Consider the following 25,339-nt stretch of genomic DNA (forward strand, 5'->3'; position numbering starts at 1 on the left):
AAAATACCAGACGTAAAAAAGCAGCGTTAACCGAGGTTAGCGCTGCTTTTTTTGTCTCTAACAGGGTTAGCGATATTCTTGATAATAGGAGAAATGTCGCTTAGCGACATTTCTCCTATTATTTTACTCTGGAATGCCTCCTTTGCATCTCATTAGAGATGCAAGGGGAAGCGTAGAGTAAAAGGGTGCTAACATGCCAATTTGCATGTTAGCACCCTGTTGTTGATAGGGTGCTAGTTTTATTTCTGCTTTTTTGGCTTTTAAAGGCAAAAAAGCAGAGATAAACCCTTGTTGATATGCCCCAATATTCTTGCCCTTCTCAGCAACATAGATCTTCATCATAGGCTCCCTACCCAGGCATTGTACTAGACCTGGAAAGCACCCAAGCATGTTAATATATTTCTCCCCAAATGCTTTTGGATTTACATCAGATGTAAGGTTAGTCTTTTTTTTCCACAAATCATAAAAGGTTGAATCCCTCAGGATTGTGATCGGAAATCCTGAGTCTGCCATTACCTGTAAAGGAACATTATCGATTATGGCTGAACACCCTGGACCCTTTATGTGATTCTTTTCAACACCACAATCTAAAGCTATCACAACGTTATTCAAAGAACTACCACAAGCATCAACGTCAGGTTCAACATAGTTTACATTAAATGATTTCCTAAAATTTCTACAAACCCCCTGGAAATGTCCAATTTTTTTGCAAATAACGCATCGCTTGTTGATAGCTGGGCAATTTGGAGAATTGCCAATGTGGTTCTTTGATCCGCATCTGTAACAAAATATTGATTGTTTCCTTTGAAATTGTTTCTTAGGCTTATTCTTAATGTTTAATGAACATAACGCGCTGTCTTTGTCTGACTCTGGTGGTGAAACGATGTTGACTCCGCTCTTAGAACCGTCTATTACCTTGCTGGAGATGGTGGAACGCTCGATGCTCAAGGCTATGGCGATTACTTCAGACAGAGTTGGGTTTTTACATCCTAGGATTCTGTCTTTAATTTTCTGTGAAGCGCAATTGAAAACAAATTGATCCCTGATGTAATTGTCAGACAGTGGACCAAAATCACATGTGGTTGACAGAACTCTAAGAGCAGATATGTATTCCTCTACTTTTTCTTCTTCTTTTTGTTTCCTGCTATAGAAATTGTGCCGCTCTAGCATTATATTAGGCTCATCTGAGAATTGTTTTTTTAAACGAGCTACCGCTTCCAAGTACACATTCCACTGACCATCCCCTTCGTGGGATGCAGGTGGTGGAATGGGGACAATACTGTCAAAGATTCTTTGTGCAGCCTGGCCTAAGCAGCCAAACAGTAGGGCAAACTTGCGAGCAGGGGAATAACCACTGTTGTAGCATGAGTTGCACCGTCAAAATATCCATGTAATGAGTTGAGGTATAAGTATGTTTCTCTTTTTTTAAATTTTTAAATTTTAAATACATTCCAAATTTGAAATCAGGGGTGTTAAACGTGTGCGTCGCTGAATACACACGCTGGAATGGCCAAATAATGTCAAAGCGTGCGCATCGCTGAAGGTTGGAGTGACGCGCTACTCAGGTAGGTATACGCGAATCGATTCGCTAATTAATGATAGAACATCAAAGCGTGCGCGTCGCTGAGAAGCAGATCGACGTGCTGGCAAAGCACGATGAGAAATGAAACGTTAAAGCGTGCGCGTCGCTGAAAGATCAATCGAAGCGCTGGCAAAGCGGTGAGATAATGGATACCATGTATCCGCATGTAGACAGGGTGAAATGCCGTGATTGGTTAGCAGTTATGAGGAATTAACCAGTCGCCGCTTGAATAAATCGTGGCGACATTGACCAATCCCAAAGTGTCCCTCGGTACGCTTGTGAAGGAAAGCGTGCGGGCCAATGGGGGCTCCGTGAAGTGAAATTTTAGGACGTACCTCTTCCGGGTCAAACCCTATTGTACGGCGATTTCGGGATCTGATGTTGTCTTCGCAGGAGTCGAAGAAATCAGATGGCGTTGGATCGTCACGTCCTTGACGAAATTCAATTCTTTGGTGTGCGTAGGTGTGGGTGGAGTTTCCCCGATCGTCGCCAAATGAAGTATGATGTCCAGACGAAGATAAGTGTGTTAAAGTAGTAGGTTTATTCAACAACAACTCCACCCAGCACACGGAGCATCCCCTTCAATAGAGACTTGAACGGCTACTCAGGAGTAACGCCCGAGTCTCCAACAACAGACGCCCCGTACGTGAGCCACATAATTCGAACATAAACACAAGTACCAACAAAGCATCAATCAGATGCGCAAGTACAATATAATGTGAGTGATACATCGCGCGCTGCCCGCGCGACGTATGACTCACCTAGAATGCAAATACATCAGTACATTTACCACTACAACCTCTCACAACAGATATACGTTTTCTTATATCTGACATCACGATGCTTAAAACCTATACGTCACCCCTATGGCAGGCTCTTCAGTCCTGAGGGCAGGGTGCTTGGTTATAATTGTGATGTGAGGGTGCCACTGCATGAGCAGGACACCCCTACAAACCAAAGTCGATTCTCCTGGCTTTGTAAGTGTGGTTAGCCATTTTAAGACATTTAGTGGACATCAGTCATTCTGAGATGTCTACCTATATAATGACTGCACCGAACCTGGCATCAAACATGTTGGAATCATACCCCAACACCGATTCCAGTGTTAGGAGTATGATCCCATGTACTTGGGGGATTCCTAGGCCTTTCCGGGTCTGTCAGTAAGCTGGTATTGCTACAGCTCACAGGCTTGAGTCTGCCCTCCTGCTGCTGAGCCGGGCTCGAGCAGGGGAAGGTAGAGCAATAGGTTTCCTGTCACAGGGAGGTGTGACCACCTCCCAGACAGAACTTAGTGTATTGGGCTGGTGTGGGGATGCTTGCCAGCACCACCAGACTTCTCTGAAGGGGACAGATGGTGCCCTCCTTGCATACTCCAGTTTGAGCTAGGTTAGGAACCCTTGGTTTCCGCTCTGGCGCAAAACTGGACAAAGGACAGGAGAGAATCCTCCCTTCTGTCCAGACCCTCCTCTGGGAGGGAACCCAGAGTCGTTCCAACCCTTACCTTAGGGTATTTAAGGGATCCTCTGTGGGTGGGTCCTCAGATTCTTCATGGGACAAGACTCAGCCTTGAAACTACATCGCTCTTCAAACTTCTGGACTTCGTTGGACTTCGACTGGAACCAAGACAGCAACCTGGTAGACGCCTGCTGCTTCTGGTCTCGCTGGTCTTTAAGTCTTCTTCATCGCCTGTGTATGTGCTTCATCCAGGTTCTTCAACAGACCTGTGGGCATGAAGAACACCCGAAGAAATCTCCCTTGGAGTGAAGGAGTCACTTCCCTTGTTCGGCAGGCACTGCAATGAAGGTGACCGGTCTGCTGCTCCTAACGTCCTACGTACTTCCCGAGGCACAGCAACACAGGTGGTGGTTCTACAGCTCTCTAGAGGCCTGACCTGTCTTCTCAGTAATTTTGAAGACCGTATCTCTCGTCGGGCTGCTGAGACAAACCCCTGTGCAAAGCGTCGACTTGCTGTTGCCAAGGCTTGTGGGCTCCGCACTCCAAAGATCTTCGAGCTACAAGAATCTCCAGCCTCCAGCACTCACCTCCTGAAGATCAGCGTCCTCCCTACAGTCTTTCATCGTGGGCCTCCATCTTTGGTGAGCTGCCTGAGGTGCTCTTGCGACTCCTGTACCTTCAGCCTGTGGGTCCTCCTGAGGGTCTTCTCTTGCTTCAGTGGGCTTCCTTGCTTGCTCGGAGCCAGCTCTGACTCTTGCTTGTGATGAGTCCCTTGGACCTTGCTGGTCCTAATAGTTGCTCCATTTCGTCTTCCATGGCAGTTGCGGCTATGAAAACTTGTTGGTGCTCTCGCCGGACAAAACCATCTAGACACCAACATCCAATGTGGGACAGCTCGTGCACAGCTCCTGGTCTTTCTCAGCGTCACGTATTCTCCACAGCTGCAGCAACAAGGTCACCGTCCTATCTTCAGAACCTTCAGACTTTGGTGGGCATTGTGCTTCCGTGCCTCCTGGTCACATCTGAGGGGCATAGTCTCTGTCCCCTCTGCGTGCAGGTTCTTGAATTCCAGAATCCACCCTTGGATTCCACCGGGGTCATCCATTGTTGTCAACAGCAGGTTCCGATGTCACTTCGCCCTTATGCACCAGCTTCCCTCTTGTAGGTAACCTGGTTCCTAGGGCACCCACGGGTGGGATAACTCTGCAATCGTCTGTCTTCCAAAGGGTCTCCTCAGGGATCTCTGGGAGGGGTATTTCTTCTTCAAAACTGCAATCATGACTTCTCCATTGACTTCCTTGGGGCACACAGCTGTGTTTCCACTTTGCCCACAACCTGCGCAGGGTTCCTGGGGACTTACCTTGGGTGGTTCCTTGTGTTCCCAGCTCCTCTGGGTCTTGTGGTTCAAGTCCCAGTCTCCCATGCAGTTCACAATCCACTTTCTTAATATATGGTTTGGTCTCCCTTGGAGCCCACTGTATTTATTTACCTCATTGCTTTTGAATTATTCTTGTGTATTGTGCTGATATCTCCGAATAGAAGATATACCAATGTGATTAGTGATTGTGTTGTAAAAAATAGTCTTATTTTTGCTTAACACTGAGTGGTTTCTTTTCATCTAAATTACAATAAAGGTCACACTAGTAAAACAAGCTATTTAACACTACTTCGGGATAAGCCGGAAGGCTGCTCTCCACAGCTACCACTTTGAGAGCTTTCTATGGTTATCAAAGACCACTAATATCACCATAAGGAGTGCCTGAATTAGTGCAAAGGGGCATCACTTGAATTACTTGTGGGATGGGGCTGTCCTTTCCCAAGTGCAAGAGGGTATTGAGAGAACTGTGGCGCTTGCTTCCCGCTCTTTGTCTGATTGTGAGAGTAACTACTCGGTTATCGAGTGCGAAGATTTGGCAGCTGCCTGGTCAGTCGAGCATTTCAGGACCTTCTTATGGGGTCTTGTCTTTTGTATTCGCACTGACCAGAAACCCTTAGTCAAGGTGCTGAGTCCAGGTGGTGCTGGTAAAGGCTTAGCAAGACTGGCCAGACTTGCTTCTTGGCTCCAAGTATACCGGTACCGGGTGTCTTACATTCCGGGGTGGAAAAATGCACAATCCGAATTGTTTGTCTCGCTTGTCTTTGCTTTGCTTGGGTGAGATGAATTTGGGTTCCTTTTGGGTACAAGATGATGCTGTGGCCTCTTTGGGTGATGTGGGAGAGTGTGTTGGTGGTGCTTTTTTGGCAGACAAGTGGCGCATGTTCATGGATCAAGACGTTGTCCTCAAGAGTGTAGAACGCATTTTGGTCTTGGGCGAACGAAGGGAGAGCACTTTGGCTCCCTTGGTAAGACCGTTTGTGAAGGTCTTAGATGGGTCGAGTGTAAGTGAATCTAACGTCCTCATGAGGAATGATAAGTTTGTACCTCCTGATGGCTTGAAGCCCAAGATTATCAAGCTCACCCATTAAGGTCACCTCGGTCAAACCAAGAAACGGGTGCAAGAGAATTTCTGGTGGCCTTGCATGGATGAACAGATCACATCTTGTATTGCGAATTGTGAGGTGTGCAGGGAGAGTGAAAAGAGACTCAAGACTGGGTGTCATAGGGGCGTGGCCAGCAGCATGGCGGACTAGACGTGTCTGTCCGGAGCTCCGAGGGCCAAGAAATGATCCTGCGTAATCCTGGGCTTAACGGATACATCCTGTACATCAGAACACATGGTCCGAGTGCCTAAAGACACTGTATACACACTGACAGGACCAAACGGGACGGAGTCGACTTGTAGCTGCCTGGAATGGACAAAGGTGCAGCCTCGGCCGCAAACAAGATGGCGGCGGTCTGAGCTCCGGGAAGGGGGAAGAGAGTGTACCTGGAGATCCTGAGCAGCGACGAAGACCTGCCCCTACAGAGAGCGGCACAGCGGCATACCGGCAGCGGGGGCGTGAGATCCGTGGTGGCTGCTGTGCCCGGTTGCAGTCTCGGCGACGACGTCTGCAGGTACGCGCTGGGGACTGGCTGCAGTAACGGAGTGGTTTAACCTGGGAACACCCAGGTGTTGCAGACGAGCTTAACGCCCACGCTCCAGAACCAGCACAGGACTTAAATGCCGCTTGCTGCCCTGGAGGTGCGTCGAGACGAAGGGCCAAGTGACATGCGCAGCGCTCTACAGCGGAGCAGAAGGTGGAGCCGGAGAGGATCGGCCCAGCGCGTCAGCGGTGAGGAAGATTGGGAGGTGAGGACGGAGACCAGCAGCGAGTAGCACGCACAGTCTAGAGTGAAGGGGGCCCGGCTGGGATTAGCGGCAGGACGCCCTCTGGCCGCATGGTGTGGAGGCGGGCAGATTTGGAACCCACAAGACGCAGAGTGACTCACGGGACCCCACGAGCCCCTGAGAGAGGCAAGATACATGGAAGAGCCAGCAGGTGGGAATGTGACTGAGAAGACTGGGGTCTGATGCCAGAACTGACACCACTGCAGGAGACTCCGGCACTGGGGTGTGGGAGCAGACTGTACTGAAGTGCCATTGAAGCATGCACATGGGTAGACGCGTGTAGGAGACACTCATTGGAGGAAACACTGTGAGCTGCCCGGTGGTGTGGGAGACGAAGGAGTGCACACGACTGGTTCATGGGCAAAGCATAAGACGCCTGTGTGCGCCCCTGGGGCTGCTCACTGGTCATTGCGCAGCGCTAGTGTCTCATCGCAGGAACAGCATTGTGTGCAGTGAGTTGGCAGTATGCAATATAGCTGGCAATAACAGGAGAGTAATACGCCTCAGAACCAAGAGCGCAGAAGTGTACGGCGACCTGCTTGGGGGTGACGTTCGTTGAGGGTATCGTGGGAAGCGACCAGAGTGCTGAGGTGGACATCCTGAGGCCCACCAGCTGTTGAGTCCTGACTGCCCCTCAGAGTGACAGCCGCAGATGGCTCGGGACAAGGACTCCAAGACGCAGAAACAAGGGAAGATGGACAAGTTTGCTAAACCGCCGCAGGCGCCGGACCTCTCCGCGGCGGGCCCGGCGGGTCCCTCGGATAACATGGTTATACTGCAGGCTATCCAGTCCTCCAGAGAGGTGCTTGAAGGGAAGATTGACGAGATCAAACTAGATGTCAACCTGCTACGTCAAGATCTGAGGAAGGTCTCAGAGAAAGTTACTCAAGCGGAGCACCGTATCTCGGAAGTCGAAGATACCACCCATACACTGCGAGGCGAGGTCACAGTCCTGACAGCTGCCATGAAGGATGTCCTCTGGAGAGTCGATGATGCAGAAAACAGAGCCCGTCGAAACAACCTCCGCTTTCTTGGTTTTCCGGAGGCCATTGAAGGGACAGATGCTGGTGTCTACCTGCGTAGGTGGCTGTTGGATACCTTCCCGGAAGTCCATTTCTCACCATGTTTCATAATAGAGAGAGCGCACAGAAAACCTGGGACCCAACCCCCTACGGGAGCACCCCCGCCAACATTGATTGCACAGTTCCTTAACTAACAAGACAGGAACCTAATTCTTAGGGCATTTCAGCAAAAAGGAGAAGTACGACTGAACAACACGAGAATAATGGTGTTCCCGGACTACTCACAGGAGGTACAGAAGCAACGCAAAACATTTGACTCGGTGAAGGACAAACTGCAGCAAATGCAAATCACGTACATGCTCCTCTTTCCTGCCAAACTCAAGGTGATCTATCAAGCCAGGTCTCTCTTCTTCGACACTCCAGAAGAGGCCTGGCGCTGGCTGGAGGAGTGCCACATGCCGAGAGTCACCGGAGATGTGCTGCCGCGTTCTGGGAAAGCCCTGCCGCTTCGCAATGACAGACCTAGATTTCAGGGGAGTGCCAGGAGAAATACAGAGACAGTCCCAAGCGCAACACTTAGATCGACACCATACAGGAACAGGAGACTGACGGCGACCACTCCACATGCACTGCCCCCAGGGACTGTGCAGAACCTGGATAGCTCTAAAGACACCGGGAAACCGACAGAAACGGTCATGAGACACTCGGCGGACTGCACTGATCAAGATATTACGTCTGAATCGGAGGAAGACCATCCGTTGCTGCAAAACATTAATCTATTGGAAGGTACAGGAGAGACTGATACAGGGAATGGGAAAGACACTCGCTATCAACCTGTGGATGATGAAGTTGATGAGCACTAAACGGGCCAAAGAGCTTCGGGTGGAACGGACCACAGAAGGATATCGCGCACTACGCCACGTGCCCTATCCCCTGTCACATCTGACTTTCTACGCCCCATTGTTCCTTTCTCCCCCCCTGTTTTCCACCCTCCCGCCCTTTTCACCCCTACCTCTCTCCTCTGTTTTTTTTTTCTCCCCCTTTTTCTTTCTGTTTCAGGTTTGGACGGAGTAAGTCATTGTAACTTACAGTTGGGACACCTGTCTTATTGGTCGGGTTCTACAGTTTACAGACTAAGAGCCAACCCTCATTTAGCCCGGTTGGGGCCAGCGATTCCATAAGGGGGAGGGGGGGCTGGAGGGACAGGACAAGGTTTATGTTATAGGGCTTTGGGGGGGGTGGGCGATAGACCTCGCCTATCTGATCATGACACAGTTGGTCCCGTTGACCCTGGGGAAAGTCGGATGGATATTGGGGGGGTATGGGAGGGTGGGTGGAGGGGCCTGGGGTTGGGATTTTGTTACAGTTATGTGGCAAAGTAGCAATGCGTTAGGCATCACAAACTTGCAGAGACAATGGCAGTGCGGAGGGGGAGGAGGGTTCGCTGAGGGGCTGAACGTTTTACACCACCAAGATGGCTATACCTAATCCGGGAATGTATTCCATCCTCTCCTGGAATGTGAACGGGATGGGGAATAAGGTGGAGAGGGGGCTGGTGGCAGCATACTTTAAAAGATTGAAACCAGATGTTATTCTCCTACAGGAGACTCACTTGAAAGGCACCCGATGTGGGTTTCTAGGTCGAGGGGCATACATAACACTGGCCCATGCTGGATTCTCTACTGGGGCGAGGGGGGTGGCAATAATCATCAGAAAAAACTCACCCTTCAAACGCACCTGGGCTGACCCCTACATAGCGGTCAAAGGAGTGTGGAACAGACGACATCACTTTTATTAGTGTATACGCACCACCCAAGCTCCATAGGCAAACAATGGAGAAAATTGCAGCGATTTTACTGGAGGCGGGCTCTGACACACGTTATAGGGGGCGACTTTAATGACGTGATGGACCCTACAAGTGACCGCACGACTGTCCCAAAGGGAGACCTCAAAACGGTTTGTAGATACCTTAACACTTACGGATGTATGGCTTATGCAACACCCTCAGAGGAAAGCCTATTCTTTCTACTCAGGAGCCCACAAAGCTTTTTCAAGGATAGATTACATATTTGCACCAGTGGGAGAACTACGAGAGACACATAAGGTAGAATACTTGGCAAGGGTTCTCTCGGACCACTCCCCTTTATGGCTCACGGTGGGTGCCCGCGTAAAACGGCTGAACGGGGAATGGAAACTGAAACCCTGGGAACTCAAAGACACTCAGGTTGCTAGGGAACTCAGGGTAGACACTGAGCTGTATTTTAAAGAGAACGTGGGGTCGATGGATTCGGCCATAACATTGTGGGAGGCATACAAACCCGTACTACGTGATAGGGCACAAAACATTAAAGCCCATAAAAGGCGGAAGGAGGAGGAGGAGATCTCCGGGTTGGAATCTCGACCACTGCAGCTTGAAGCACAGGCAAGTAAGGGCAATGATCCATCACTGCTCCGCAGTCTGCAACTCCTTAGGCAGGAATATTTTGCACTGGCCAAAAAATACGCGCAACACGCGATACAGGCCATGCACCAGCGTCTGTACGATGTGGGAGACAAAACAGGTAGGCTGCTAGCATGGCTTAGCAAAAAAGAGCTTGAAAGCAGGTGGGTTTAGCAGATCCAGACGGAAGATGGACTAACTCATCTGACCCAGGATGCAATAGCCAACGCTTTTGCAGACTGCTACGAGGCCTTCTACAGGCAAAGCAAGCTAGCAGAGCCATCACAGACCCCAGAATATCTCCAGGCACTACGGCTCCCCAAATTAACAGATAGCGATGCAGAAACATTAGACGATAAGATTACGATAGAGGAAATAACGGCAGCCATTGGCCAGTTGAAGACCGGGAAAGCCCCAGGGCCTAATGGGCTACCCCCAGAATTCTTTAAGCAACATGCAACACATTCAGACCGCACCTCCTCCAACTATACTTGGAGGCGTACAAGATAGGAAGCCTCCCCAGAGACTTGAGGACAGCCAAGATCGCGGTAATCCCTAAAACGGACAGACCACCGCAGGTGTGCAGCTCTTATCACCCTATCTCCCTCATAAACATAGAGACCAAGATATTAGCCAGAATACTAGCAAACAGGCTCACGGCGGTGATAGCTGGGCTCATTCAGAGACCAATCTGGCTTTATGCCTAAAAGGTCGACGAGGCTCAACTTGAGGAGGTTACATAATTGGTTGGAGGTAGTGAACACAAGAGAAGAGCCACATCTCATCCTGTCATTGGATGCTGAAAAAGCATTCAACACTGGGCCTTTCTTATGCTTGCGCTAGAGGAGTTCGGATTTGGTCCGGTGTTTAGGCGCTGGATTGCAGTACTTTATGAAAAACCCATGGCTAGGGTCAGAGTCAATGGGGTGGTGTCACGGGATTTCTGTATAGGTAGGGGCACTCGACAGGGATGTCCACTATCCCCACTACGTTTCGCTGTGGTGCTGGAACCACTCGCTTGTGTGATCAGAAGACACCCGGACATCATGATGGGACCGATGAACGCATATCCCTGTATGCGGATGACATATTGCTGTATGTCACGAACCCCGAACTCCCACTCCCTGTAATCATGGATAGTTGTGAAATATATGGCACACATGCGGGGTATAAAATCAATTGGGGAAAATCGTACTTATATCCAGTAGATAAGAACGGTGGTTATGCAGCTGGCCCTAGCCAGCTACAGCTGGCGCGGGAGGGCATAAAATACCTGGGGATTTATGTTACAACAAATAAGCCTATGGCAGTGGACCATAACCTCTATAGGGTGCTGAGGGAATTTCGCATAGACGTGGAGAGATGGAGGACCTTACCGCTGACACTGCTAGGCAGGGCAGCATTATATAAAATGATAGTGCTCCCTACATTCCTCTATGTATTGCAAAACACTTATCAGATAATACCAGTTGAAGTGTTTACGAAAATTGATGACACGTTACGGACATTTCTCTGGGATGGAAGACCACCGAGGATTGCGCTGGCGACGCTACAGCGCAACCAATACAATGGGAGTATCTCCCTGCCAGATCTTCAGGCATATTATTGGGCGGCCCATTTAGTGGTGATAAATGAATGGCAGTACATGGATAGAGATCATCCCACATACGTACTTGAACACACACAATTCAGCAAGCGCCCATATACGCATTACATATACGGGGGGAAGGGCACTCCACAGCTTCTGACCGCGACAAGGATTGTTGTCACAGCATGGAAACAGGCTGAACCACAAATGAAATGGGATGGCCGGGTCACCAGAGAAACCCCGCTTTGGGTGGGGAAGAGGCTTCGGGAATTCACAAAGTTGAGTGGTTTCCGAAAATGGGACCTGCTAGGCATATCACAACTTAAGGACATATTACACAGAAAAGAGCTGGTCACCTTCACACACCTTCAGGCAGAATATGATATGAGTACAACCCAACACTACAAATACCTACAACTGGCCCATGCATGGCAGGCACAGCATATTGACACCCCGACATCCCTGAATACGCACCTTTAGAAGGACGACTTTTGATGGGGGAGTTGGAGGAAAAGGCGGTCTCATGGACATACAGAACGATAATTAATAATAAGCCAGACACACTGCAGAAGCTGCGGGCAAAATGGGAGTTGGGAGAAATGGAGGATTTAGACTGGGAAATGGCATTGATGCATCCTCGAGAGGTGGCCATTAAATCACGGCTTAGACTGATTCAAATCAAATTCCTGCATAGAGTATACTATGACATAGCACGACTGCATCGTGTGGGGAGGGCGGAGACGCCTGATTGTCTGCGCTGTAGAGCATCGGAGGGTACATTCTTCCATACAGTATGGGACTGTTCAAAGATCCAGCTGTACTGGGCTATCTGTTAGAGGAGTTTGGGAATATTCTTGGAGACACGATTCCGCTTCATCCCCAGTTTGTCCTGCTAGGAATATCTACCGAAATTGACCTCCCCAAACCGCAGTTAATTCTACTCCAACTGGGATTGGTAGTTGTGAAACGTAATTTGGCTAAGGCATGGGGGGTGGGGACAAGTCCATCCCTGGTTGAATGGAAAAAGAATATGGATATGTATATGTTGGGAGAAAGGACAACTTATAAAGCACAGGGCTGCCCCAAAAAGTTTTGGAAAATATGGAAACCATGGTTGGCATACTACGGACTCTCACTCTCTGATTCATAATAATCTTGTGGGGTGGGTATGCAGGTGGAGGGAATGGAAGGGCCTCCCGGAAATGCACTGGAATATACTACAGTCATTTGAATATCCGCTACTGCTATTCGAAAATGATACGGATGTCGAATTGCATTTGTCAATTTGTCTTGTTCTTGGAGAATGTTTTCGTATTGAAAATGTTAATAAACATATTTTCAACAAAAAAAAAAAAGACTGGGTGTCATACTGCACTGGGTCACATCAAGGATCCTTGTATACCCTATGGGACCGTTTGTTTGGACTTTATTGGGCCTATGCATGGTGTGGACGAAAAATTGAGGAATGCATTGGTGATGGTTGATGTTCATTCTAAGTGGCTTGTTGTTCGTTTTATGTCTGATGTTACGACTAAGGGGACCATTGAGCAGTTGAAGATTATTCTTCAAGAGGGTCTTCTACGCATTCTTGTCACGGACAACGGTACTCAACTTGTTTTGCGTGAAATGAGGGACTTTCTTTGTAAGTGTGGTATTTCATATCACCACATGGCTCTTTACGTAACCCGCAAGCCAATGGCATGGTGGAACGGGCCAATCGTCTTGTTAAGGGTACCATTTCCATGGCTGTACAGAGTGGAAAAAATGTCAGGGAGTTGGTTGACGAAATTGTCTGGGCTCATCGAACAACCGCCCATAGTACGACGGGTATTTCCCCCTTTGAAAAAATGCGCAGAAAGAAGCCAGGCACCAAACTTTTACCTACTTGGCTTGTTTCTGCCTAGTCTGTTTTCGTCAAGCCGGATGGTGTCAAGTTTGATGCATGTGGTGTGTGTGTTGGTGACTGGGTCAAAATTAAACATGGCAGGCCAGGCAAATGTTAGTCCAAGCTCTGGGGTCCCTTCAGAGTGAGGCAAGTTTTTGACAACTGTGTTCTTCTTGACAATGGAAACAAGTGGAACAAACGCAAGGTTGCATTGTATCGCAAAGGGGAGAGTGTGGGTGACAAAGCGACTAGTCGTTCGTTCGATAACTTTATTTCGGCCACCAAGGACCATAAAAGTTCATAAAAAACATGTAATACAAAATTTAAGTTAATGAATAAAAATAGCATTTAAAACACATTACATATACAACTTTACATATACATAAAATACTATACGTCGATTAAAACAAGGATTAAACTTGAAATTCATTATCGAATGTTATATTAGTTTAGAGCAATAAACTCGTGCACAGCACTGGGTTCAGTAATCAATTTCCTCCGTATGTGCCATATTGCATTCAAAAAGCGGGAGACAGCAAAAATTATGGGGGGGTGGGTTTCCTTTTTTAACACCCTAAGTGCGTGTGCACACTGGCGAAACCCTAAATTTCTACAGATTGAAATTAGCCAGTGCTTGCGTGGATCCTGATATGCTGGGCAAAAAAAGAAAACATGAATTTCATTTTCCAAATAAAAACCACAGGCAGGGCACTCCTTGCTCGAAGTTTTATCCCACTTACTAGAAAACACTCTAAGCGGGAGAGTACCTAGCCTAAGTTGCATATACAATTTTCGTGCTAGTGCAGGGAATATTAGGTCTAGGAATTCCTCTCTTTTATACTCTACTTTAAACTGGAGGAACTCAGTAGTCAATCTGCCCCCATCAGAACTCGCATGCAGGGATGCTAAATTATTAATTCTTATAGCAGTGACTCAGGTCAGTTTTCGATATCTCCGGGCAGGCAACTTCCGGAGATGGCCAAAGCTCAAATAGGCCTAGCCTGCAACTAATTAACTTAATGTGGGCCAGCCACCTGATGTTCTTGTTTCTCAATGCATCCCAAATTTCCCTAAATTCGTTTCTATAGCAAGCGAGCTCAGGTACGGACCACAATCTTTTCCAATATAATAGCGGGCGTAAAGGTATAACCTACGCAATGGTACCAATGGGGTACTTATAGGAAGACCCAATATATTCCTCACAAATGCATGTTCCACCTTGGCTAGGTTTTGCGAATTTTGGTGCCCCCAAAGTTCGGTCCCGTAGAGAGCTGCCGATCTGGCCTGGATATTATACATTTCAATTTCTGGAGCCGCAGGCTTACATTCGGACTCTCTATGTAGCTTCTGGATTCCCCACCACCACCTTTGTTAGCTTAAGTGCAGCCTTAGCCAACTGCGAATCCCATTCCAAGTGTTCTCCCAAGGTGATACCCAGATATTCAAAGGTCTTCACTCTCTCCAGCGGGGTTCCACCTAGGACGGGATTCGGGCGTGTCTGCGTCGGCGGGTTGAAGATCATGAACTTGGTTTTATCTAGATTTATCTCTAGTCCCCTAGAAACACAAAAATCAGCAAAACCATCAAGAATGCGTTGGATGCCCATTGATGTCTTGGACAACAACAAAGTGTCATCCGCGAACATCAGAGCGGGCACCCAACCGGTGGCTAGCCTCGGGGCATCTACATTCATTGCTCCCAGAAGGTGATCAACCAGTCCATTTATATAAAGGCTGAAAAGGGTGGGAGCCAGGACACAGCCCTGGCGCACCCTTGGTTGACCGGGAAGCGGCCTGATAATTCCCCATTCTTCCCACACCATACCTGGGCGTAAGTGCCACTATGGGGTCTCATTAAAACATTAAGGAGATAGCGTGGTAAACCCAATTCTTGTAGTACCCTCCACAGTTTGTTTCTAGGCATCAAGTCAAATGCTGACCGCAGGTCAACAAAGATCATGTAGAGGCTGCCACCCTCTACCTTTACAGCTTTCCAATAGAGGACCTGCAGTCTAAATAACTGATCCACCATGGATATGCCCTGTCTAAAACCGGCCTGGAACGGAGATAAAATCTCGCCATCCTCCATCCAACTCTTTATTCTACTTAGAATGATTCTGCCGATCAATTTTTGCGTCACGTCTATGAGGCTAATTGGCCTATAGTTAGATGGTTTAAGGGGGCAACCTTTTTTAAAGATAGGAACTATTTCAGCTCCCCGCCATGTTTCCGGGGGATCCATACCATTCAATACAGCATTAAAAAGAACACGCAAATAAGGAGTCCATATTTTCGGTTCAGAACGGTATAGATCTCCCGGTATCTTATCTAGTCCAGGGGCCTTTTTTGGAGCTAATTTCATAATGGCATCCTCTACCTCTACCAATGTAATCTCCCAGGCCCCCTCCAGTCGATACTCATGGTGGCAGCCAGTCCGGCAACAGTTTGGACGGCTTCTTGTTGATGAGTAATGTGGATCTGAGGGCCAACGGCTCAGGAGAAAGTTGCAAGAGTGGCTCTGGAGGTGCTTCCATTTCCCTTTCCCGTGGTCCTTCTCCTCCTATGGGTGCAGAGTTTACCCGTCCTTCCAGGTCTCGCAGACTGCCTCGTTATTTTGATGATTATGTTCTAACTTGATGGTCCTCCTCCTCTCTTCAGCACAGGTACTTTGCATTGTTTTTGCCATCTCATGTTCTTGTTTCTGTTTCCTTTGTTTTTTTGTTTGGGTGTTTTTGGGTGGAAGGGGGTGTGTTGTAATGTGGGCTTTGCATTGTGTTGTGCTTTGATGTTCCTTGCTCCAGAGTTCTTTTCCTCTGGAATGTCAGGGTCACATAATTCCACCAGCGGCAGTTCGTCTGTGGCTGGCGGTGGTGGGATCACGCTTCGTGCTACTGTCGTCTGTTTAAGAATAAAGCCTTACAGTTTGCCTCCTGTTGTCCGGTGTCATCACTACAAATTTCTATAGCACAGCAGCTAAAAATATACAAATGGAAGTGAAGTACCAAAAAACACTAGAAAATCTGGGGCGCATGGACACCTCTCTCTTTTGTAAACCACGATCTAGAATGATACATTTTATGCTTGAAATACACTGTTTTATATGTGGATAAGCTGGGGTTAATGCCGTGGCGACTCTTCTTCAAAGATTGTTGGCAAGTACATGTTTGTAACCTGCCATTGTTATTGCATGTTCAGATGTTGTGCGCCATGCATTTTATCCAGTCATCCAGAGTGGGTATTGTGGGCGTTGACCAGGTCCAAAGAAGGCAAATCTTCTCCACTAATCTATTTTTGTCTTTCTCAACCATATCTTACCCTGCCCAGCTCTTCTTGCACATCATCCCTCTGTAAATCTACAATTCCTTCCCTGCCTAATAATTGAGAGGTCAGAAAGCCCCCCCCCCCCGAAAAGCCAAACATACAAGATGAGAACAAAGCCAATCACTACTCCCAAAAATATAAAGCCGGTAGTGATGCTAAGATCTTAGTCAGCATAACTCCTGTGACCGGCCATCCTTAATCAACAGAGGGCCCTCTCTAGCTCAGCCCGCCAAAATCTTATGTCTTAATTACCCCACAGATGGTTGGTAGACAAAATAATACTTACTGTAAACAGTAATCCATTTCAATTTACCAGTGATTGTAACTGCTGATAACCTTTTGTCAATATGTCCCATTATAAAATGCACAACATCACCCCTGCTATACAAAATTATCTTCGGTCAGCCCTGTCGTGATCATCCCACTATCAAGAAACCCCACAACGCTTGCATGTAGGTCGTCCTGATGGACTAAGACACCACCTTCTTGACAAGCTCCTAGACCCATAGTCCCCCATCTCTCACAGTTCCCATGGCATACTGGTTTTCATCTTCTCCACTCCCTTTTCCAGGCAACAGAACCTCTACCATTGTGACTCTGAGGAAATGGGGAGTATTATATGGTGTGGTTGTGCGACCTCACAGTGTAATACAAATACCAACCCCTTTAGGTTTCGTCTGTCAAACCCTTAGCTCAACCCTCAGTAGCTGTAGTACTAAGCAGGAAGGCTTACAGAGAGGAAAAAGTGTAACTTATTTAAACAGCACCAAAACTATTGGAGAAGAAATTGACATGATGCATGATACTCAATAAATCCAACAGCAGTTTATAAAAATAAACTGGATTTTTAGAAGAATTTAAACACTAGAACAAAAAAGATCCACCGGAGGGTTCTGGAGATATAGGCTTTACATAAATAATAAATCAAAGCCGTGGCTAAGGTAATGAATTGGACACTTTGAATTTTTTTTAAAGAAAACTTAGGTAAGTGTTAATGGGGTCAGTTAGAAGTACTTGGGGGTGACCAACTTCAGCAGGGAGAGAGTCAAGGGGATCAGCAAGGTCCTCAGAAACAGTTACCTCCACAGAAAAAGCAGTCCTCCAGCAGTTCCAGGCACCTTATTCACATTGCAATGGATTCCTATGGAGTGGTTCTGATGCAAGGGATGAAGAATGCTCAAAATGACCTCAGGATGCTATGGATGTGATGTGGTCGACGGGGGCCTTCCAGCAGGCTATTCCTTGATCCACGAGGCCTGCCAGAGGGGTGACTTACACAGATGTACCGGGAAAGTGGCAGCCTTGCCATTGCTTCCAGTGGCAAAATCGGGCTAGCAGTGCATGACTGCTCTACCAGTCTGCGCTGGCGGACTGGGGGACTCATTTTACTAGGGATACCTCCAGGGTAGCACAACCAGTGGTGCAAGTCTCCCTCTAACCTACACACCCTGTGTGAGGAAATGGGGTGTATTATATGGTGTGGTTGTGCGACATAGCCATGTAATACACTTACCAACCCCTTTAGGTCTAGTAGGTTTCATCTGTAAAACCTCAGCTTAACCCCAGGTAGCCGTGGCACTGAGCAGCAAGGCGTACATAGAGAAACAAGTGTTAAGCATTTGAACAGCATCAAAGCAATTGGAGAAGAAATTGACATGACACTCAAAAAATCTAACAGCAATTTATAAAAATAGATTGCATTTTTATATGAATTTGAACACTAGAACGTGAAAAATCCACTGGAGGATTTCGGAGCTATAGATTTTACAAGCAATAATAAATCAAAGCTATTTCAATCAACCATGAACAAGCCTTGGCAAAGTCAACAAACTGGCACTCAGAAACCTTCTCAAGGAAAACTTAGATAAGTGTCCATGCGGTCCATCGAGGGGAGGATCCTGGAGGGGATACTGGTGACCTGACCCCACAAACAGGGTAGGCTAAGTGAGGTCCCAGGGCTGACTCAGAGGGCAGTGGAGACATACAGTAGAATGTGACAGAGGCAGGGATTGCAATATCAAATACAGGGATTACCCTCCCCTGGAAGGGCGGGGACTCGAGCTGGATGAGCCAGATTTTTCCTTTTGGAATGTTTCCCCCCAATTAACCGTTAGATGGCTCACCCGGGCTTACTTAGGGATATTCTCCGTGCCCGCCCACCCGTCTCAGAATATGAAATGACCCCCATGTTGTATGAAGACATCTATAAGCCACTAAACAGAAGATTGACGACTGGCCCCTCAGGACTGCTTCGTTATTATTCTTTACTTTACGTAATTTCTTTTGGTGTTTTAGCCACTACAACTCCCATTGGAGTTCTTATATATAGTGCAGCCCCTGTATGCCAACTGAAATGCTAGGGTTCACACGATATAACTAAAATAGTGTTATTCAGCAAAAACTGTAAGAAGGTTATTTAGATACAGTATTTGGCACCCATATACTCATCAGTGGTATTGCTCTCTGTATTTTGACTCTTGCTGTGACAAGAGAACCACCACAGACATGCCTAATATATAGTGCCTTTCAGACAAAATTTAACCAAACTATGTTGAGTTGAACCACTTTTGTTTTTAGTAAACTGCTGCTCTCGTGCATAATGCTGTAATTATAATAAAGGGCAATAAAAATGTTTTTTTTTAACTGTCTATGCGGTCAGTTAAAAGTTCTAAGGGCGGCCAACTCCAGCAGGGAGCAGGTCAAGGGGACTAGCAAGGTCCTCAAGAACAGTTACCTCCCCAGAAAAAGCAGTTCCAGGCACTTCGTTCTGCATTCCAATGGATTCCTATGGAGTGGTCCTGATGTAAGGAATGAAGACTACTGAAGATGCTTTAAGGGTGCTGTGGATGCAATGCGGTCGATGGGGGTCTTCTTGCAGGGATTCCTAAGTCCACAAAGATGGTGAGGGGATCCTGGTTGCAGGGGCAACGTACCACAAAGTCCTCTCCGGTCTGGCCGAAGTCCTGCCACCATTAGACTACCAGTCACCTGTAGTCCCAGGCACAGGCTAATCCTTCATGGGTCAATTCAATTCAATAACTTTATTCAGGTAAATGAATACCCATAAAAGTACAGCATATTAATAAAAGATATAAACAAAGAATTGACAATACACAATACACAAATATTTATAAAAATATCACTAAAACAATTCATAGCAAGTTAAAAGGAACTTCATTGGTAATTTGTTATAAATAAAACACTATGCCAGATGACAATAATACAAGGTCATCCAACCGGTAGGGACTCAGAGGTCGGGCATGGTATTACGTGCTCTAATTGCAGATCTTAAAATAGTGCTAGTGCGAGAAATCAGTTCCTCATCTGCCAAAGAGACTAAACAAATATAGGCATTATCCAAACTAATTTGCCTTCTTTTTAAAAAAAATGGGTTTTATAACCACTTTGTGTAATTAATATAATATTTACAAAAAAATAAAAAGTGTAGGATTGATTGACCACTCACCCCATCACAAGGGCATGGTACAAGGTCAAGATTATGTTGATAGCCAAGAGGGAAGCATAGTGCATATTTGATAGTTCCTGCTCTTAGGCGAAATAGTAGGCTCCTTTCCCAATGGCTCATGTGTGGGGGGGGGGGATATAGGGGTAAGGAATAAGAGTCCTGTGCGATGGACATATATCTAAGAACAGAAGGTTTCTTAGATTCCAGGCCAATCCTTTCTTCGTTGTATAAAGAATACAACGCATCTCTGAGCACCTTTTTTGGCACAGTGTCAGCTATAGTTGGTTTTAGAAAAATGTTTCCTTTATTGACACTGCATAGGCTTTGGTATACTCCACTTAACCAGGGAATTTCCATCCCTTTATCACACAAGAGACAGTCATTAATGATCTCTCTTGAGAGGGAGGCAGCCTGATTCTTCCATATCGACAGCCAAAAGAGGGCAGGGCGGGCACGAATGAAATCCGAAATAAAATTAAGATTCAGTTCTCTATGGCAGATGTATTGTGGTGTAGAGATTGGGGTACCCAATAATTTCCTGCAAAACCTGTTTTCTTCCTGTTGGATACCTGGACAGTTTGCAGTACCCCAGATCTCAGCCCCATAGGTCGCAACTGGAACACACTGTAATTTAAAAAAATCTATTATGGCAGATAAAGCGCCATGTGTCCTTGGGCGAGGGAGGCTAAGAATTGAATTGGTGGCCTTTGAGAACTTGCTCCTGGAGTGAGCAAAATGCTCAGTCCAGGAGCCGTTTGCAGCAAAGACCAAACCAAGATATGGAAAGGTACATGTACTTGTCAATTTCTGATTGCCCACTGCAATGGAGCTTAGCTGGCACTTCCCAGGGCCACAAGACATTAGAAATGATTTATTAAAGTTAACACGTAAATCCAGACTATCCATATACTCGACAAAGGAGCGTACTAGTCTCCGTTGAGAATTCGGAGTGCGGGCTAAAAGAACCGCATCATCTGCGTATAATAGCACAGGGAGGCTTTTGCCATTGATCAGGGGGACATCGTGGGTCGAGGTTTTGAGCGAGTTGTTCAGCCCATTAATATAGATAATGAAAAGGAGGGGGGCCAAGACACAACCCTGCCTGACCCCTCTTTCAACCTTAATCAGCCCCGAGACCGCACCATTCGTACCAATCCGCACCTGCGCCTGGAGATCTTTATGCAGGTGGGCTAATAAGTGTACCAGGGGTTCATCTAAGCCATAGGCCAATAATATTGCCCAGAGTTTGGACCTGTTGACAAGGTAGAATGCTGAGGACAGGTCCATAAAGGCCATATAAACTGGGGATTTCCGTGCAATGGTGTATTTCCCGATGACCAGGTTGAGATTGAGACATTGCTCAATGGTGCCCACCTTGCTACGGAAACCCAACTGACAATGCTCAAAAATATTGTTTTCCTCTGCCCATAGTGAGATTTTATTGTACAGCACTCTTCCTAGTATTTTTAGGGTATTATCAATTAATGAGATCGGCCTGTAATTACAGGGTTGAGACCGATCTCCCTTTTTGAAGATTGGGACAATGATACTCTTGGCCCATGTGTCCGGTATATTAGCGTGTGTTATACTGTTAAAAACATTTAGGAGTAATGGGGCCCAAAAGTCTGGTATCCATTTTATTAAATCAATTGGTAGCCCGTCAGGGCCAGGTGCTTTACTCCCGATGCTCTGTTGAATAGCCTCTTCTATGTCCGGGATAGTCAACTTAATGGCAGTGAAGGGGCCATAGTCCTGTTGATCGGGCACTGTTTCTGGGGCTGCGTAGATTTGTGAGAAATGATTTACCCAAGTCTCACTTGATATATTGCAACTGATAGGAGTTAGTAGCTGGTCCATTGATCGGAGCTCCATCACTGCAGACCAAAAAATAGTGCCCTTTTTTAAACTTGCGGCCTGGGATAGGGTTTCCCAACGTTCATTCAGAAGGGTTCCCTTCTTTTCACGGGTTGCAATATTATATACCCTCCTAGCCAGTTGCACGTCTGCGGCACACCTTGGGTTAGAGGACAGTGCCCTACGGAGACTTCTATTGGCCTTGCGCACTCATGATCAAACCATTTGGGGTTAGTTATTACCAATGGGGTGGGTTTCAACAAGAGTGTTTTTGTAGCTAGGCACAATTTTGAGAAATCTTGGACTATCTCAGAGTGTGCAGCATGCGGTGATAGGCAGGAGGTAAAAGGGAGGAATGTTACTTCTGACTAACATTTTGAAAAGTTCCCCGCTATCAACACCCTTCTAGACTAATCTCAGATTATCAGTCGAGGGTGTGAGATTTTTTGCTCCGCATTCGACAGAAAACACGGGCCGAGATGCAAAACTCAACATTATTCTGATGGGGTTATGGTCCCCGTAATCCGTTTCAATTACTTCGGCGGCCATTAATTGATCTTCAAGGCAAGGGGAGATAAATATAAAATCAATGGTTGACGAACGGCCCCTTCGTCTAAATGTTGGCAATTTTCTGTTAGTTGTGTTCACGCTACTCACCAGGTCCATTACATTGGTCAGGTTATTTGATGTTAGCAGCAAAGCCAACTCCGCTCCCCTGCGGTGCGAGGGCCCGTGATTACTTGTGCCTTTAGCATACGCTGCACCATTGATTGCAGCGTTAAAATCGCCTCCCAAGAGAATCCCGGTAGATCTCCCCATATTTTGTTGAGTATCTAAATTGGTGATAAAATCGAAAAGTCCAATGAAGTTCCTATTAGGGATTGAATAAAAATCGTTATTATAAAAATTTACCAGATATATGCTAATTTTCCTTTTGAAAAGGATAGCTTGAACATTTCTACTGTTGGTTGAGAGGACCTTGAAACTGCCACCTGCAGCCACATTGATCCCAATAAATAGGCCCCCAGATGGTCTTCCTAGTTTGGGCTACAATACTGAAACAGTGAAACCCTTCAATGTGGATGTCTTCGGTGGCCCATGTCTCCTGAAACATGACTATGTCTAGGTCCCTTACTAGACATAACCAGTTTTGTTCCCCGAGCCTAGATTGAAGCCCCGCCACATTCCACCTAAGAATGCTTAAATTAGCTCCCATGTTTGCCATAGATAATACCAAATCAGCATTAAAAGATGGGCGTATGATGTCTAGATGATCCCCCTCATGGGCCTGCAGATTAGTTGGCAACAGTTGTTGTCAGTCCTGGGCATCCAAGTTGGAAAGTGCATGGAACCTATTAACTGCCAGGGGTATTACATTAGTGTCTCTTAGCGGAAAGGCTGATGGTTTATAAAAGTAGCCTAAAGGAAGTGCGCAGATATCGGTATGGGATAAAAAGGATTGCTCATGTATTCTAAGTAGGTGGCGAACCATATATGGTTTGCGGAAATTAAGAACATTACAATCTCCACTGATATTCTTCACCGAGGGACCAACCCATCCTACTCTCCTTGCCATGATGATTTCATCCATTGAGGAGGGGTGGACATTTTTATGTTTGCATAGCCAGTCTACAGATTTGTTACGGAGATCTGACCAAGATTCCATCTGTCCCTTGGCAAGATTGGGAACACCAGCCAGTACTAACACATAGGGGCTGGAGGCTGGTGGCAGGCTCAACACATCTGTATTAGGGCTCAGATGTGGGTCTCTAGGGTGAACCATAGCCACAATATTTTGATCGGTCCCACTAGGTCCTTGCTGGGGCAAATTACAATGCAAACTGCCTAATGTTGTGTTGACGTCATTAATGTTAGGCATATGAGGTATGCCCAAACCTCCCCTCTGGGTGATGCATGCATTTGGCCCAAGTGGATTGTTTTGATTGCAAGAGGGAACATTAGGGTTTGTAACGGGAGGTTTAGCTATGGGGACAGGAGTAACATCCATACATTGCATGGCAAACCCATGTTTGTTAACCGCTGAAGGGACATCATTTCCTCGTCCTATTTCGTCATAGTCTTTATTCAGCCTCCCGCCTCTTAGCCTGTCCACAGTGCAATCTAACTGGTCAAGTTTCCCCCACAACAGTTCAAAGTTTTTATCAAACACGTCCTTTAGAGATGCCAGCGCGGACTCTATGGCTGCCATATCAGTCCCTGTTTGTGTGGCTCCCCCCACAACACTTATATTAGTCCCATGATACATGGGTTCAAAGCTGTCGACTGTCTGAGTTGCAACTGAGTTCATAATGGTATCCCCCGCAAGACGTGTGTTCCTAGTTGTTTGAGAGCTTTCGACATTTTTAAGATTGGGCTTTGGAAAAGCAGAATGTTTTTTCTTATGAGGCTGAACTTTTGATTTAGTGGTCCTTTGTGCCTTAGCTGCGTTGCCTCTGGTGTTAATGCGAGGCACGTCTAGAACAGGCGTTACGGGCATGTTAGGAGAGTCTTCAGATAATAAAGATGTGTTAGGGGGGGCAAGGACCGGTATTGCCATAGATGTATTAGGTAAGGTATTTAATGTTTGCGAACATGTTGAGTGGACATCAGCAGGGCCGGCCAAGGACAATCGTGATTGTAGCGTGGCAGGGTCCAAAGACAGCCTTCTTTCAGTCAGATGAATTTCATGCGACAAAAGTGACTCGGCTCTTATAATGAAAGCATCCAGGGTGCCAGCTACGCCTTTCAATTTACTCATTGTGCAACACAAGTTATGGGTACCCAATTGCGCGGGTATGTAACCACCAGTGGACAACTAAATGCGATGAACAGCAAAAGTCCTCACATTACCTTAGCAGCAGGTAGCCGTTGATACTCGAACTCGGCCGATGCACGAATAGCGACCACCGGGACCAAATAACAAGGCCCAGCCTCCTACGGCCACAGACGGTCCGGCCCTTGTCCCGGGCTTTGCCCGGGCGCCACCCGCGCGCGTCCCGCGCTGCGGGCCACCAGAGGCGGCTTTATGCTCCCCCGGCGCTGCCTGCTGACGTCGAAGGCACGCGCCTGGGGTGAGCGTTTGGGCTGCTGGGGGATGTGGTCCACGCTGGCCGTTCCCCTCACGGCGGGCTGCGGAAGATGATAAGATGGCGAGTGGACCTCCCTTGCTGGCCGTTCCCCTCACGGCAATTGTATGGTAGGTAGGCTTTGCACACAAACTCAATTATCGGCGCGTCCCTCATGGGTCAATAACTTCCCTTTTGAGGGTCCGAGTAACCTTCTGACAGCACTCCCAGGCTCAGCTACCTGATTTCCCCCCTACCCCTCCCATGGGGCAAATAGGTTTTTCCAATAGGGTAAGACTTCTATATTTGTTTCACATGAATGTCAGAGTGAACACAGATGCCTGACACTCATATAAATTTTTCACCTTTTTCACTTTAGGAGAGAGCAGTAAG

Source organism: Triturus cristatus, chromosome 6 (genome assembly GCF_964204655.1).
Source record: "Triturus cristatus chromosome 6, aTriCri1.1, whole genome shotgun sequence".
NCBI lineage: Eukaryota > Metazoa > Chordata > Amphibia > Caudata > Salamandridae > Triturus > Triturus cristatus.